The following is an 18,618-nucleotide window of genomic DNA, read 5'->3' on the forward strand; positions in this document are numbered from 1 at the left end:
ACTAATCTAGTAATTCAATTAATCGATAAATGTCTTAAAGAATTTAACACAATATGTGAAAATGTGTGTATTTTTATTGCGAAAAATTTAAAATTTAAAGATTAGTATTTTAACCCCTTAGACACTGTTTATTCAATTTCTAAACAATTTTTTTCGCTTTGACGTATATGGTCCTGATGATCTTTTAAAAGCACAATTAATCTCTCAGAAAACTTACATCTGCATTAAGACGACATGGTCATCTTTAAGGATGATCACCCCCTCTTCACAAAAACCTTTCAAAAACCTAATAACGGATCTATGCCTACCAACAGTGTCATTTGCGATGAGAAAATTTAATTCATAATCAATAGCAGATGTAAGTGAATAGAGTCTGCTATTTATGGTTGAAATAAGCTTTTGTAAACCACAAAATGTCGTTTTTTTTTCAAACTTTGATTTTTATCTATAAAACGTGATAATCGCTGTCTCAAAGTTATTTTTATGCAAAGGATTTCTTAACCCTATGACGCAGATGGGACAATGGTGTCCCTCTTTTATAGATTTTTTCGACTCTCTTATTAGGAACAAAACTATATTTTGGTATTTTTTAACTATAAAAAACAGCAATATTTTTAAAAAAAAATCTGCTATATTAGCGGAATTATATTTTTACTAAAATAAAATTTAAAAAATCAGAAAAGAAAGTAGTTTGAAAAATAAATTTCATTCACATTCAAAAATTTCTCAATAAGTGATTTTATAAATGAAAGAAATTTCAATGATGAATAACTTTTTCTTAGATCTAAATAACTGCAAATAAATGCAAATTTGAAAAATTGTTTGGAAGTGTTGAATTGTTTGGAAAAATTGTTTTGCCTTTAACGCAGAAACAGTCACCGGTATCTCATGCAGTAATTCAGTACCATAAATTATTAGATTGTTAAACTAAATATTTTTCACTTATTTTGACAAGCATTAATGCAAAACACTGAGAAAAGTGTCCCTATCTCTGTTCCCTATTCAATTCCAACACACTTCCTGTCTTGTTAAATTTTATAATAGCGAAGTTTCAAATTACGGAATAAAATTTAACTAAAACCTCCAATATTAACTAAGCCATAATATTTCCAATGAAAAATCTCCCCTCTTTTTGAGATAAATTCAATTAAAATTTAACTCCGGCGACACAATCTCAAACAATTCGAAACAGTGCACTTTATTAAATGGAATTGGTCAAATAAATCCATGGTCACGGTGAATCTCATGGTTGGATAGACACGGAGGTCCATACAAACGCGTCCGTGCCTCCCAATCATAACGAATGTTTTTTTCCATCTCGGACGATCTTTAAAAAGGCCTGTCTGACGCCTTCACAAATACCATTAACTTTTTGGTCGGTATACTCTTTGATGCAATATCGTGTAGTGTTTTAACCTTTGTTGCAACCCTCCATTTTACACGCTCGGTGTGGTACAGTTTTAGAACGTATTAACTGTAACTAAAACCAGTAGATGTCATTGAAGTTTTTTCTTTATACAATTGATAGCAAATTAGATGATTTATTTTTAGTGTGCTGTCTCATTCTGGTTATATTTTCTCGTATATTTTGCGCAGTGTTGATATAGGGAAATTGTTTTTAAAATGACGAGGTGATTTACTGACACCTATTAGTGCGTTGTTGTTTTTTGGATAACTGTAAACCAATATATGTGTTTTGATTACTGTTTTTAATTTGTTGTCTCATTCTGGTTAACTTTCCCGAATACATTGCCTAGTGTTGAGATAGGGAAATTGTTTTTAAAATTACATTGTGATTTACTGACACCATTTAGTGCGTTATTATTTTTAGGATAACTGCAAACCGATATATGTGTTTTGATGAATTTTTTTAGTTTCTTGTCTCATCGTGGTTTACTTTTTCGCATATTTTGCGCAGTGTTCAGATAGGGAGAGAATAATAGATAGTTTGAGATAAAATTTTAACGAATAGCTGATTTACTGACACCTATTAATGTGCTCTTAGGGTGCATAACTTGTAACTGAAACTAGTCTATGTGTTTTGATGGATTTTTTTTTTTTTTTAGTTTCCTACCTAATTCTGATTTACTTCCCCATAATTTTTGCGCAATCATGATTTTTACACACAAAGGATAGTCTTTTAATGATTATGAGGTCTTAGAGCATGGCAAAAAAATTATGTCTTCGGATAAATTTGTCTTTCAGATTTGTATATTTTATCAGAATTTCCCGTAAACTATTACCATATGTACAGAGAAATTACCGAAAGAATGGTTTAAATACCATATATTTTGAATTTTATAATCAGAAATATAATTTTTTTTTAGCAGAAATGCCATTACCATACTTTAAGGTAAATTTGCCAATTCTTTTTCTTTGCGAAAATTCTAAACTAACGAGACAATTTCTCCGAGCAAAACACAAAAAGTCTTTTTACCTACTCTTTTTAATTCTAACATACCCTTCCCATTCTAAAGTGGATATTAATGCAAATTTTATCCTTTCAAAAATGATTCCCTATCTCTTAAACTGAATAACAACATCTTTCGCGCAATATTTACTGAACTTCATCATTGAAAAAATTGAACTTATCCTTATTTACAACAATTTATTTGAAAAACTAACGATATCGTTTCACTCTTAGCAATTACCTTTAAATTTTTTTTAAAGATTCTTGTTAGTAAATAAATCTTCACAAACTTCGAAAAGAAATAAATACATCGTTGCTGTTATCCGTTACATGGACAGTCTCTAGTCTATTGTAAAAATAAAGGAGGTAAAAAGAGCACCTGTAGCTGACAACCGTTAAATTCGACATAGATCTTTGCCTAAGAAAAAAAAAACTAAAAGCAAAAAAACAAAAAGATACTGAGAATGCCCTGGAAAATCTTTCTCAAGAAATGGATGGAAGCGGTTTTTCTTCCCTCTGCATATTTTCTTTCGTTCGGAAATATTCCACCCTCTTGGTCAATATTTTGACATTTTTCTAAATATGGCACGTGGATTTGATTGGAGCGGTAGTCTTTGAAGTTGAGCTTACAGAATGCGTGTGATTTGTTTCCGTTCGTTCAAAGTTCGCAAATGTGATGAGTGGATTTAGATTCGTCATAGAGGGCATATTTCTTTTACTATAAATTGAGTTTTTTTCGTTATTTACGAGTATATTATTTATTCGCTTATAAATGTGAAGTGTTCCAAACAAGGATAAAGGTGTACTACTCTTCAAAGTTCGCATTGTAAAAATCATCAAAAATCTGTTCATTCATCGGATGAAATAGAGAGATATTCAAGACCCTTTCATCTATCAAATGAACTAGATTTTGCATAATTTTACGTTTTCCTCTTTAACTAAGTACTTTTTTTTTTAATTTATCCAAAATAAATAAGTCGCAAAATAAATAAAAAATTTAAAAACAATTCTAAATATTTATTCTTTCAATTCTTTATAACATAAAAAATAAAATAAAATTACATTATGTAAGTTACAAAAAGATTATAATATTTGCTTTGAATTCTTGAATTCCTTTTTTTTTTTTATCTGAAGCAGTTAGAAAGAAACAGGAAAAAAGAGTGGTTTTAGTACATTTTTGGAAAATTTCTATTTAGTGGGAAATAAGCAAATAGTTACTTTAAAACATTTTTAAAGAAAAATTCTACTTAATGAGAAATAAACAAGCGAAAGTTTTGGTTTTTAAGCATTAATGCAAAAAATCTTTTTAGTACGAAATAGACAAATGAAAAGCATTGCTCTAAAAAAATTTTTTTTAACGAAATCTACTAAATGAAAAAGAAAAAAAAGAATGGTATTGTTTTAAAGCATTAATGAATAAAATCTTTTTAGTAGGAAATAAGCAAATGAAAAGTAATTGTCTTAAAAAGTATTGTTTTAAAAAAGTATCGTTTAAAAAAATTATTGTTTTAAAAAGTATTGTTTTAAAAAAAGTATTTTTTCAAAAGTATTGTTTTCATTTTTTGAAGAAATTGTAGTTAATGAGAAATAAACAAACGAAAGTTTTTGATTTTAAGCATTAATGAAAATAATCTTTTTAGTAAGTACAAAAATGAAAAGTATTGTTTTAAAACATTTTTTTTTTTTTTTGAGAAAATTCTACTCGAATAAATTAAACAAATGAAAGGTGTTGTTTTTAAACATTAATAAAAAAAAATTATTTTAGTAGAAAATAAGCAAATTAAAAGCATTCTTTTTAAAAAAAATTTGAAGAAATTCTACTTAATGAGAAATAAACAAATTAATGATATTGTTTTTAAGCATTAAAGAAAAAATTCTATTTAGTGAGAAATTTAAAAAAAAATTAAAGGTATCATATAAAAAATTTTTTTAAAAAAGTGTTTTTGTGAGAAACAAACAATTAAAAATTAATGCTTTAAAACAATTATCAAAAAACATTTTTTTTAAATCTTTTTTTCTTCATTTTTTTAAAATAATTAATGAAAAACTTCTATTTAATAAGAAATAAACAAAAAAAAAATTGTTTTAAAGCATTTTTAAGAAATTCTTTTGGAGAAAAAATCATATAAAAAACATATTCTTATATTCTTAAAATATATTCTTATTCAACTTAAAACATTAAAAAAAAATAAGTGCATACATAGAAATAAAAAGAAATAGGAATAAATTAAATGCTGCTTTTGAGATTGTTTTTGCTAAGATACTTTCAATTTGAATCATATTCCTACTTCAGTTTGCATCACATTACACCATATTCCTTCTTCAGCATTAAAGAAACTTTTTTACCGAATTTTAAGCATTTGCGAGCTCTAAGCTCATTGCCTTATTTAACTTAATTTCGTAAATGTCTACTCAAATATTTGAAACTCTATGCTAAATAAAAAGCATTAGATTTATGATACAAAGTCATTGACCTCTCTTAACTGGATTTGTTTTCCAGTTAAAAGTATTATTTCCTAATTTATTAAAATAATAAATATATGTCAAAACAGTTCTTGCTCATGTTTTTAATCTACGAAGTAATAAATAAAATATTTCCAAAGAAGTAGTCCTTTAAATCGTAAATAAAATATTTTTTTTAATTCAAGCATTAGTCACTAAACTTATACATCTGTTTTTAGATTAAATTTATATTTTGCTACATAAGCTTTTAAAATACAAACATTGAATATAAATCTAAGGTTATTTAAATAGTATTCCGTTAACGAATATTTATTCAATTCAGATATTCGATTCTTTAGTATGGTTTATTAAAAAATGGTTGCAAAAATTAAAATCGAATATTTGTAAGACTGATTTGGGATTTTATTTTAAATATTTTTGGTTAATGCCACTTGCAAATTCTGACATTGAATATAAATGACAGAGTTAAATTAAATTTGTTAACTAGGTTAGATGTGTGGCATTTTCGATTCAAAAGTTCTATTTGATTTAAAATTGTTTTTTTTTTATTATTCATATTTCAAAAATTTGCACTTTTTTTTTTAAACAAATGCCTTACAAGTTGATACAAAACAGAAAAAAAGGGCATTATATTTGGAAATTCAATTTGCAACTACATATTTACTAGGGCTAAACAAATATAAATGAGACTTTTTAATAACTAAATATTAAAATTTTACTTTCAAAAGTACAAAAATATTATTTTTCTACTTAATTTCCAAGAACTTCTTCACACTTTTACTAACGTTTTGGAAGTTTGTAATCACGATGGCATAGAAAAAAATCTGCCGAGTAGTGAACCAATTGAACACACAATAGTCTACCTCTTCATTGCAAGAAAATCTCTCCCCCCTCCCAAGGCTTTTTTAAGGAGTCCAAATAAATTTTAGTCCGAAGGTGCAAAGTCCAGACATATGGAGGATGTCCAACTGTTTCCTATTCGAAATGCTTGTAAATTTTGATGAGTTAGCGGATTTTGACAAAGGTCTTTTCTTGCATCCTTCTGATTTGTGTTCAAAGTAAATTCTAGGCACCCACCTCGCTGAGATGTTTCGATATTTCAATTTGTCATGAATAATGTTTTGCATACTTCTATAGCTTATCTATATTACAGCACTAATTTCATGAACTTTCCTGCGTCAGTTACTAGTGAAAAACGAACTTGGTCAATTTTCTCTGTCGTAAGACTCGTTCTTGGTCGAAGAGCATGAGACAAGTTTTCAACTTCTTCACAGCTTTGTTTTAGTAACTTTTGCCATTTGTATGTTTGAGCCCTCGATAAGGTATCATTACCAAACAGTGACTGAAATCTGTGCATAATTTCCATAGGTTTGAAATTTTTCTTGTTAAAAATTGAATTATTATGCTCTGTGCAACTACGTTAGGTACGTTAAGTTCATTTATAATTCAAGTTACTAAAAAAAAACTTTCAAAGAACTAAACACTTTCAAACAATTATTTAGACTCTAGATAAAGTTTTATTGTTGCCATCACAATAAGAATAAAAATCCTCTGTTGCTGTTAAAAAAGTCTAATTTACATTTGACCCCTACTTTATATGTTAAAAATTTATGAAAAGTTTTTCAACAATTTGAAAATTTCAACGATAAACCTTAATATCGTATATTTTCCCCATACTATGATACAAAATATGCTCTCAAATTGTTGCTTAGTAAGGTCTCAAATTGAGCTGTGTTTACGTTTAAGTTTAAACTTGGTATATCGAAAAATAAGTTTCTACAGTACAATAAAATGGTTAAATATAAAAACACACCAAAATTTTAACCATTTAATTACGAAATACTCATTGAGACCCACATAAAGACTTGATTCAAAGACACTTAAAACTTTCAAATACATATCAAAATTCTGAAGAGTAGTTACATTTTCAGAATTTTGCAGAATTTTTCCAACATCTCTTTTATTTACATTCTAAATGCACATTTCATTTACATTTTTATTTCATTTTTTATTTTACACTTGCACATGTATGTATGTAAGTAGTTAAAGCTATTTAATACTAATAATTAGTTATAAACTAAGGAGAAACAAAGTATGATTAAAGCTACCAGGATATGGTAACATTTACAGTGTTTCTGGCTCTAAAAGAACACCAAAAAGCACGGTAATTTATACCAAGGAGCATTGGCAATTAAATTAACAATAAAATATTGTTTTGCCATGTGTGTTAAAATTTAGCAAATGTGCTAATATTCAGCAATTTTATCATAATACCTATAATTATTTGGTAATTTTATCAGCCATTTATTCGGTTAAATTTACATTTCATTTTTCTATATTTTTCTAAATATGTGTGATAATATAGACTATAATTTTGAAAACAATTTCAGTTAAACCATTACCATAAGAGTTGAAAAATTCAATTAAATGGTTTAAATACAGTACAATATGGTTTCTATTACCAGAATTATGGTTTTTTAGAATTGTTTACCATACAGTGCGGTAATTTTACCATAATTTTTTTCCCATTGTAAAAATTTTGTATTTCAGAGTTAACTGCATTCAATTGTTATTAAAATTGGATATAAGCCATCATTTATTAGTTATACTCTTAGTACCAAGAACTGCAAGTAATCATTATCTGTACTTACTAGTACTCATAATCTATCATTACAATCAATCATGATCACAAGTAATCATTGGCAACAATTATGTGATTATAAATAATTGATTTCTGATCATCCTGATATCTAAATTGTATTCTAATCTGGTTATCTAATAAGATTTCCTAACAAGACACGGTGATAATATAATATTGTTACAGAAATCAATTCTGGTTGCATTTCCTTCAACGTTTCATGTGGAATTTCTTTATGCCGGAAAAATAATTATCATTATATATTCTAACGCTTTAAAATTCAAAAGAAACAATACAAGGTGCTCAAAACCTATAGCTCAATAAATCATCTTACAAAATTTGGTGCTCGAAACCAAATTTATTAAGATTACCTTCACTTTTGATATTTTTATCAAGCACTTTTGTTTTCTGGCATTAAGAAAAATAAAGAAGTTAATAAATAGTTATGAAAATTAAACGAATGCAACTGAGAAAGTTTGATGAAAACTGAAGAACGTGGTAAAATTTGTCATGTTTCTTCAACAAAAAGCTCGATAATTTATACCGAAGCGCTTTGGTAGTAATTTTGGTAAATTTGCAATAAAATATTGTTTTATAATACGAGATAAAATTTAGTAAATGGGTAATTTTATTATGGTACTATGGAACAAGGCATAAAAAACCATGGTTAAACTTATTTCTAAGTTTTGTATTTTTTACTAAATGTGAGGTAATATGAATTAAAATTTCGAAAGCAAGAATTTTCGGTAAATTTACAATATGAACGAAAAAATTACCCAACAGAATAGTTTAAATACTGTATATTTTGGTTTTATTTGACAGAATTCGAGGTTTCTTCTTTAACCAGAAATGCCATTACCATGCACTACCGTATTTTTACCAGAATTTTGTAGTACTCTAAAATTAACTAGGGTACTAGAATGATATAATTAACGAATTAACATGAAATAAATTCCATAAAGTAAATTCTTTAAAAGTAAATATTTAAAAGATATTCAAAATGTAAATTGGTTTAATCTTTTGTAAAATGGCGTAAAAAGTTGTGATTAAAAATACATTATTTGAAAAAAAAAATGTTAAATGGAAGACGTGGTAAGAAAAAACAGAAAAATAATGCGGTTTTTAATTTATATTTCAGATAAAATGAAGCAATGCTCGAATGGATAAAATTTCATCCCATATCGAAATCTCTTTCCTAATTACATGACATTAACTGTAGCAGAAATTTCGAGAAGGAGTATTACGTTTATGGCATTTGTAGCACTTTAAAAACACACTAAAATAGGTGGGAAGGTTAAAGAACTCTATATTTTAAGCTATAAAATGTTCCTAGCCGTATCCTCACTAAATCTTATTGGAGTTTTATATAAAATTGTAAATTTAATGAGAAATCTTAGCTGGATATCTATTCATAGGATTTTAATATTTAGCTGCATTAAATGTTTACGTACTTGGCGATATATTCAATGAATTTAATAACCCGGATTAAGAAGACTTGGTGTAGTTCTATTTAAAACTTCAGGAAAATGATAACATTGCTTGGTTGAAATCATCTAATAAATCTTTGTGCTTGAAAGATTTCTTAATCGTGATTTATTTTTACTTGTAATGTAATAAAGTTAGGTGTTTTACAACTACTAAAATTTATTTTGATAAAGGGTATCCATTATTTATCTTAAGTATTTCGATAATTTATTAATATAGTGTTTTAAGTTCGTAAGAATATAATTTTTTTTATTTAACGAAATCAATCCATTCAACTGTTAAGAATTTAGAACTTGTTGAACCAAAATATCGTTGTAATTCCCTTAAACCTTTATACCATGCCACGTTGAACCATATTATTGTTCAAATTTGATTCAATCTTTGTACGGTGCAAAGTTAAAACATATTACAGCTTTAATTTTATTTAAATTTGATACTGTGTAAAGTTTACCCATATTATCATTCAAATTTAGTTCAAACTTTATACGATTTAAAGATTAATCATATTATTATTTTAAAAAAATATTTTTAGCCTTTATGCGAGCCAAATTAAACCATGTTATCGTTCAAATTTGATTTAACTTTTGTACTGAGCTAAGTTGAAATATATTATGGTTTTAATTTGATTCAACCTTGATACAGTGCCAAATTGAACCATATTATCTTCAAATTTTATCAAAACTTTGTACAATCGCAAGTTGAACCGTATTATCATTAAAATTTGATACCACTTTTATACGGTTCCAAGTTGAATCATATTATCGTTCAAACTCTGTCCAAACTTTACAAAATTGCAAGTTGAACCATATTATTACTTTTGATTCAAATGTTATGTAAATCTAAGATGAACCATGTTATCCTATTATAGTTTACTTTTGATTAAATTTTTATGCGCTACCGAATTGAACCTTATTATCAATCTAATTTAATTCCGCTTTTACACAGTACAAAGTTACACCATAATATCAAAATTGATTTACCATGAACCATGTTTCCATATTATCATTCAACTTTAATTCAACTTTTCTAAGGTGTCAAGTTGAACCATGTTGTCGTTCTTCTAAATCTAAAGTATGTAAGTTAATCTTGAACTAAAATATGATTCAATTTACAATCTTAATAAGGTTGCAGCATCTTTGCATGACATTATGGTTCAAGATGCAAATATTAGTGTTCAACGTTGTACGAATTTTTGAGAGTGTAACTTCCGATTTTATAGTAAGAAAATATTTACCATAAGTTAACCATTATTTTTTAACATATTTTGCTAATATATATGTTTAACACAAATTGTATTGATCTATTTGTTTCTTTTCAGTTTCATAACGAGCTTCATTAACTTATTTTTTAAACATTTTTAATTAAATTAATCAATTAATTTAATTAAAAATTAAATTGATTAAAAATTAATTTTTAATAAAATCAGTTAATTTATTTGCATTCGACAAAAATTTTATTTGAACAACGCACTTGATTTAGGAATTATTAACTATTTTAAATTTTAATAGTTTATTTTTTTCTAATATCTAAAATTTTAAGGAATTTTCAACTTTTTCAAAAAAAAAAAAAGATATTTTTAACATTTTGCCAGTTCATTTTACGTCTAAAAAATGTTACTGCAAAATAAATAGTTTAAAAATAGTCTAAAAAATATTTCCGCAAAAGTTGCAACTAGACTATTAACACCTAACAAAATATGTGCGCATTCTAATTTGATTTAAAAATATTACCCTAATCTTACAGATTTAAAAACGGGGATACGTAAATAGTTAATTGAAAGAGTTGATTAAAAATAACTTTTATTGGTTTTACTTTGAGGTTTACAGCACAAAATCCTTTTTCCTTCAAAGGAATTCCAAAACAAACTTATATTGTTCACCAAATGTTTGCCGATGTCTCTAATCAATTTAATGCAATCGCGAATTGCTCCACCGTTTCATCACGATTTAAATTTCGAAATAAATTACAAATAGTGATTCAGTTTGAGAGAGTGAATAACAGCTTATACAACCGTAATTGTTTTACGGTTATGCTCACCAAATTTCCTTTTAAACTCTTTCTTGTTTAAATCATTTTGCAACTTGTTAATTTAATTCATGTGGTATTTCAATCGTTCTCTCGGCAGTTATTGATGATGGTTTTGAAATTCCCAGATATTTTTTAAGATATAATTGCGGCACGTGAAATTTGAATTGCGCATTTTACTAATTACGCTACGATTTTAGAATTATGTGCGATCGTTATTTCCAAATTTAATACAATTGGTCCACATTGTTTTAAAAATCCCAATATTTTAAAAACAATGTTATGCGACACATCGTGTGAATGCGATACAAGTATATGAATGCGATATGCTTAGGATACCATGCAAATTCAGCACCGCACATATGAGGTCAGCACTCTGGTCGGTGCGAGCTAAGATTCGAATCAACCAGCCGCCGTGGGAATTTTATCTTAAGCCACCGCATTGGGAGGCAAGCACTCCCTCCTCTGATCCACCGAGACTCTAGATGCCATTAATAAAACTTAGTGGTAAGTAAGATTTCATTTAAATTGGAGCAAACTTCTCGCTATAGCTTCAATTTCAATTCTTGTATGCAAAATAATTGTTGTATAGAATACGTATATTTTGAATCATTTATATTTGTAGTAACGAATCATTTATTTCGTTACGAAATAGCGTGTAATATAATAGTTTTTCTTTTCTACTTTTTAAACTTTTATTCAACCACAGAAATTAGAAAAAAACATTTTACATTTTCAAAAACATGCTTTTATATGAACATATACTAGACTTGATTAACTAATTGAGTGTTTCGGATAGTAATAATAATAAAACTAGTTTAACTAAGGCAATAATAAACAAAATGAAAAACTTTACCTACATTAGATAAAGATCAAAGCAATTAATTAATCTTCTAAAATTCTAAGGAAGGTCGAAAAATTGTTTTTTAAAATTTCTAATATATCACGCATTTAATAACATTTGATGTAAAACATCGAGTTTAAATGTCGATTGCGTGAAAAATACCTAACCCAATCAACATTCCTATAAACAAAAAAATTTAAAACAACCATCTTTGCTTTGATTTTACTTCAATCATAAAGTTAGTTAGAATTAACGTCATTAATTACCTTACTTAACTAATATTGATCTAATTTAAAGTATTCTTAATTTGCATAAAAGGAAAACCAAATGTGGATTAGAGTTGAAAATTTTAAAATTAACAAGATATAAAGCTTATTTTTATTTTTAATTGTGATTGTTATAAATAATTTGTGTATTTTTTTCATTTTTTAAATTTCATTTGTAAAATTTTTAAACCGTTTTAAAATTTAATACAAGGGAAGAATATTACTTGACTCAAATATGCAAATCCATTCGCTTCAAATATATACAAAATGAAAATAATAGTTGACATTATTCCTAACCTCCTCTCCATAACGCATGGAAATGTATTTTACCTTGATTTGCCCCTCTCGGACACTGTGGTTTTTCTTGTTCTTTCTTTCATCATTTCTCTAGTTTTTCTAGTTTTATATTTATATTTCCACTTTTCGTTGGCAGAAACTTTACATTTTAAATCTTAAACAATTTTTTCTTCTCATTCAAGTCTGACAAGTCTTGAAAATTGCCACCTGTTTTTAAAGCTCTTGAAACATGTCGACATTTATTTCCAATTTATATATTTTTGAAATGAATGAAATTTTTAATCAAGTAATTCACCTAATTGATACCACTTCAATTACTTGTGACTATTTATTCAAGGGAAAGTTATTTGAAATGCATTTCAAAAGATGAGAATTGCGTCACAAATTTTTATTGTAAAAATAATTATTCGATCTTTTAATTATTCTGTTTTTAGATACAAACATTTTAACAAATTTTTTTTTTTAAAAGTTTAGTATTATTTACTGAAACCTGTGAATATTAAAACTTGATAAAATTCTAGCTGTGAAAGTGTCTTTTTAAATTTTTAAAGAAGCTAAAATTTTGAATTCAAGTTTTACATATTATCGATATTCAATTTCAATATATACATTAGAAAATGCACGTTATCAATCTGTTATTTTATAATGCTATAATAAAGAAAATATTTATATTTTCTATTGATTTTATACTTAAATGACCTCTAAAATATTAAACAACTTACAAACTATCACGGACTTATCATTTATAATTAAACATTATTACTGTCAAATAAAAAAAAAAGTATTAATTTGCTTGTTTGTAACAAACCATTATATAGCACTAAATACACTAATTTTGATATTACTTGCATATTTTTACATTGCATTTTTCTTGAGTTTTCCTCTAATTTTTAAATGATCTTTTGTTTTTTGTTGAATAAATAAAATTAGTTAAAAGGCTCTTTGGGCAGGAAATTTTTAAGCAATCCCGAATTCAATACTTTTCAAAACTTTTCTTGACAATCAAGCCATTACAGGTTTTCTAAAACTGTCTTCCAATTTTTAATTTGTACAATAATGCTGTAAAATAAATTGAAATGGAAAAAATTTAGCAACAAATTCATATTCAAGACTAGATTCTATATTTTGCATAATTGCGCACAACTTACTAGCAGACTATTATGGGCTTTATATATTTGTCTCCCAGTTTTTAATTAATCTTTTGCCGTTAAAAAAATGTATTTAGACGCTTTGTCGCAACAAATTAATTTTCGTTACTAGTTTCAAAATTTCACAAAACTCTTTACGAACTACAAATTTAAATAATTTAAATAAATGAAATTAACCTAATTGATAATTTGCATTTCTATAGCACAAGTGCTTTCTGTACTAGATAAGATTTGTACTTCGCTAATTGTATGTTCCAGTTTTGTATTTCTTAACTAAATGTGTTTTAATAAGAACTACAATTTGAAAGACCAGAATTTCTGATTAATTGTTAACATATGTATGGAAAAATTACCAACTGACTTGTTGAAATACCGTGTAATTTAGTTTTATTAAGCAGAATCATGATTTTATTTACCAGAATTATCATTACCATGCAGTGCAGTAATTTTACCAGAATTTTTTTCGCCGGAAAATTTCCAAATTTTCAGCATTGAACGGAAAAATGATCAGGTTGATTTTATAGTTCAACTTTTAATCAATTTATCTGAATGGAGAAAAATTAATAATCAAAACCAGTTTGTAAATTGTCGGCACCAAGCAGTAGAGAAATAAGGCAATATTTTCTTAAGTTGTAAGAATATTTTTTTTTAAATTATACAAGTTTTATGCAATTTCAACGATAATATATGTCACCTTTTTTTTACAATTTATTTAATTTGTAAGCAAGTTCCAATTGAACACTCTGTTAAGGTTCCTTAAACTTCACACCTGATTATAGTTGAAGTTATTAATAGTTATTATAGTTCAACTGTATGAAATTTATTTTTACTATATTAAAAACCACTTTCAAAACTTCCAGTGCCAGACAGAAAGCAAATGTAGGCTTATGTAAAGATAATAAGTTTTTTTTTCTTTCTGTAATTTTTTTCTTTGTTAAAATAAACAAGTTTCTTATTTATCTTACTTAATGTGTTTCACATTTTTGAAAGTTAGTTAAATTATGATTGCTGAAATAGTTTCACGCCTGATTATAAATGAAGTTATTAATATTATAGCTCAACTACGAGCCATTTATTTACATTATATTTGAAACCACTTTCAAAATTTTTTGGAGCCAGACAAAAACCAAATGTAGAACTATGATGTAACATTATAAGTTTTTCTCTTTTTTTCCGTTAAAATAAACAAGTCTTATATTTAAATGTAATACGTTTCTCATTTCTTTACAAGCTCGTAAAATTATTAGGAAATTCTAAATCATAAAGTAAATTATTCAGAAAACACCAAAAATTGTGTCTATTAACAACAATTTTATGCAAATATTTACAGTATTTCGATTATTGCAGTTAAAAGCATTAAATCCAAATGAAGCGTTGTTTTCGAACATTTCTTTCATCTTTTCTACTTCATGGGTAAGTCACGATTACCTTACCTGATAGATACAGCAGATTAACTGGCGCTCTATGGTCTATTAGACTCTTCTAGATATTATCTTTTTTATCTATTTTTTTTCTTCTGAGCTATGCATAAATAGTACTTTTTTTTCTTTTAAGGAGGGGGTGTTGGTTCAGGGGGTAATTTTTTTTTCTTCATGCAATCGCGTGTTTTCAGCTACGAATGTGTGTCTGAAATGTTAAGGTATTTCTTTAAAGATAAAATAGTTTTCAAGGTCAAAAACACGCAGTTGTTTTATGTTTAAACTAATAATACTAATTTGTTCAAGGAATATTCCGCTGATATTTAATAATATTACAACAATAATATAAGATAAATATTTTTACTTACTACACTGAGAAAAAATATGGTAAAAACTAACAGAAAATGGTAAAATTTGTCGTGTTTGTAGCTCTATGGAGAAGGAACTCCATAGAGGTCAGTAATTCTACCGAAAAGCTTTGGTATGGATTTTGGTAAAATTTACTTTAAAATATGGCTTTATAACATGATAAAAATTTGGTAATTTATCATAATGCCTTAGAGTAGTGGTTCGCAAATGGTATTCCATGGAACCTTGGGGTTCCGTGGAATGTTCACAATGGTTCAGAGAGTTTAAATTTCTTGAATCAGTAATGACTTTTGAATTTTGTAATTATATTTGTATCAAAAAATAAATCATAATTGTTTGAATAGTTTGGTTGTTTTTATAAAATTATTTAAGTGAAATGCCAGTTAAGAAAAAAAGAATAATATCATAGAATAGTAGTTCCCAAATGGTTTTCGAGAGTTTAATTTCTTAAATCAGTAATGATTTTTAAAATTCGCAATTATATTTTTGTTAAAAAATAAACCATAATATCTTTGATAGTTTGATTATTTTTAAGAAATTATTTAAGTCAAATGCCAATTTTTTTTAAAAAATGGCAATATTTATAAAATAATTGCAATGGTATTTCTCATCGAACTTTTAAATTCAAAATAAAATGAACGAATTTGAAAATATCGAATTATGTTTCTGTAATAACTATTTTCCGCTTTCGAAAACCATAATTTAGCTTCTGTTGTTTTAAATTCAGTACTGGACTTGATACCGGTCCAGGCCAGCGAATTAAATATTTTGACATAAAGTCTATTATTTTAATAATTTATGATAAAACATTAATTTAAAAAAAAACATTATTTACATTAACCCTTTACTTACGGCTGGTACAATGAGTGGACCAGAATGCCTTCGTCATTCTAAGCGCCATAAGCAAAAGGTTAAATATCTATTAATTAAACGTTAATTATCAAATTAATTAATCGTCTTTCTTTGGTCAATATGTTCACGGCTGATAATAAATTTCATATATATGTTTCCTCCTTCATTTATATGCTATCCCCTGATCCGCGATGGCTAAGGTGATAGAGCGTTCGCCTTCCAAGGAGGTGACAGGGTTCGAATCACGGCGATGGCAGATCAATACGAATTCCCACCCGGCTTGCCACAGTGCTGAAGTGAAATATCCTCAGTGGTATCCTAGTGTGTTAGAGTCCCTTTACCGCCAGACTAACCATGGGAGATTCTCGTGGTCCTCCTCTCCATGTAACGCAAATTCGGGTTAGTTCCTTCAAAAAGTCCTCCAGAAAGGCAAATTTCTTGCAATACTTGATTGGGTTCAAAAATACAAGGCTACGGAATTGAACTGCAGAAGTCGTAAACCCAAAAATTGGGTCGGATGTTCAAGAACGGTTTTAAAATAAAATATATTTTGGAATAAATGATACCCAAAAGATACTCGATCATTTAGGGTTCCGTAGCAGTAAAATATTAGGAACCGCTGCTTTAGAGTATGGCATAAAAACCATTAATTCTCTTAATTTTGCTTTTTGTATTTTTTACTAAATGTGTGGTTATAAGAATTATAATTTTAAAAACCAGTATTTCCGATAAACCATTACCATATGGATGGAAGAATTACCAAATAAACTGTTTAGCTTTATATATCAAAACTGTATTTTTATTGCCAGAAATATCATTATTGTAAAGAAAGGTATTTTACCCAGAAAGTGTATCTTTTGGTGTGTATTTGCGCTGAAGAAAGTAAAATCCGGCAAAATTTAGTTACAGTTAAAATTAATCCAATTCATTTGTATTTCATTCATGTATTAATATTAAAAAAGAAGTTTTGGGGTATTTTATCCCTCATATGCCGCAAATCACATATTTAAAATAAATTAAAAAAAGCGTATTAGCTTTAGTTTCTTAACGTTTTTTATATATAAGTTCGTGATATCAAATAAACTCCGAATTGAAAATATTTAAACATCTGTTACGCTCTTTTTTTTTCTTCTTATAAGAGTCTTATGGTTTTCAGTTACATTTTATTAACCATTTATCGCAATAGTTACAATATGAAAATGGAATTAAAATATTTTCTTCTTAAAAAATCGTTAACTTTCTCGCCTTAATTAAGTAATATCTAAACTATTGTACTTAAACTAATTAATTATGCATAAACTAAGGAATCTAAACATTATTAAGCATAAACAATTAGCCTAACAATTTCATACTCAATAAATACACTTTATTACAGAATAAATAAATACGATTAGAATTCAAATATATTATCAGATCAATTATTATTATTTAATTATTCAAATATATAATTAGATCAATTATTGTTTTAATGGCGCTGTAAGCGCTTACAATGCATATTTTTAAATGGTTATTATAAAACGTTAAAATATAATTAAATATAATTAATCGTACTTAAATTAATTTGATCATTATAATTAGATATGATAAATTATACTAAAAAAAATCACTAAATTTTACGCTACTCACTTAGCGCCAAATTGATCGAATATTTTCAAAACATAATAATTATGCATAATACAAAATAATTGTGCATAATTATGCAGAAATTAGGAGTTCATATTCAATAAATACATTTTATAACAGAACTAATAATGACAATTAGAATTTAAATGTTATCAATTCAATGATAATTATATATCACTGAAGGCATTATAGTTGCAAATGCTAATTAGAAACGCTAATTTAAATATAATTTATCTTATTTATATGTAAAATCATTGTCAATAAAAATTAACATAAATTATACTCTTGAAAATCACTAAATTTTACAATTCCACTCGAGGCTTCAAAGCAATCTATTGTTTTCAAAACGAAGTAATTATTCATTATTTCATTTTCCAAAAAAAAATAATAAATAATAATAATTTTACAAGTTTACTTAACCTTACAAGTTATAATGCCGATTGAAATTTTAATACGTTATCAGATAAAATATTATTGAGTATCGCTGAAGGTGTTATTATCAAATCTATGTTATAAAGAATGAAAATGAATAATATATAAATAAAACTTGTAGTATTTATATAAATAAAATATTTATAAATCAATTTGATATTAATACATAGTTTCATGTGATTTTATACAAACGTAACTGAAAATGTTTTTTGCTTTTTTCATTTTATGAAAATAAATTATCAAATTAAAAAATTAGAAGAAAATCTTAGGTAAAATTAAAGTTTTCCTCACTTAAATGCATAATCAGAAACAAGCAAATAAATTGAAATTGTTTTCAAGAAAAGTAGT

The 18,618-nt window shown here is 26.5% G+C and overlaps 1 protein-coding gene across 4 annotated transcripts in view; it reads right to left on the bottom strand.

Moving 5' to 3' along the window:
* Positions 1-18,618, bottom strand: part of LOC107437684 (protein madd-4) — a 295,061-nt gene that overhangs the window by 275,068 nt on the left and 1,375 nt on the right. The gene's annotated exons all lie outside the window — the stretch shown is intronic.

The sequence above is a fragment of the Parasteatoda tepidariorum genome, chromosome 10, assembly GCF_982258835.1.
Source record: "Parasteatoda tepidariorum strain Cologne lab strain chromosome 10, Ptep-v5.0, whole genome shotgun sequence".
Lineage (NCBI taxonomy): Eukaryota > Metazoa > Arthropoda > Arachnida > Araneae > Theridiidae > Parasteatoda > Parasteatoda tepidariorum.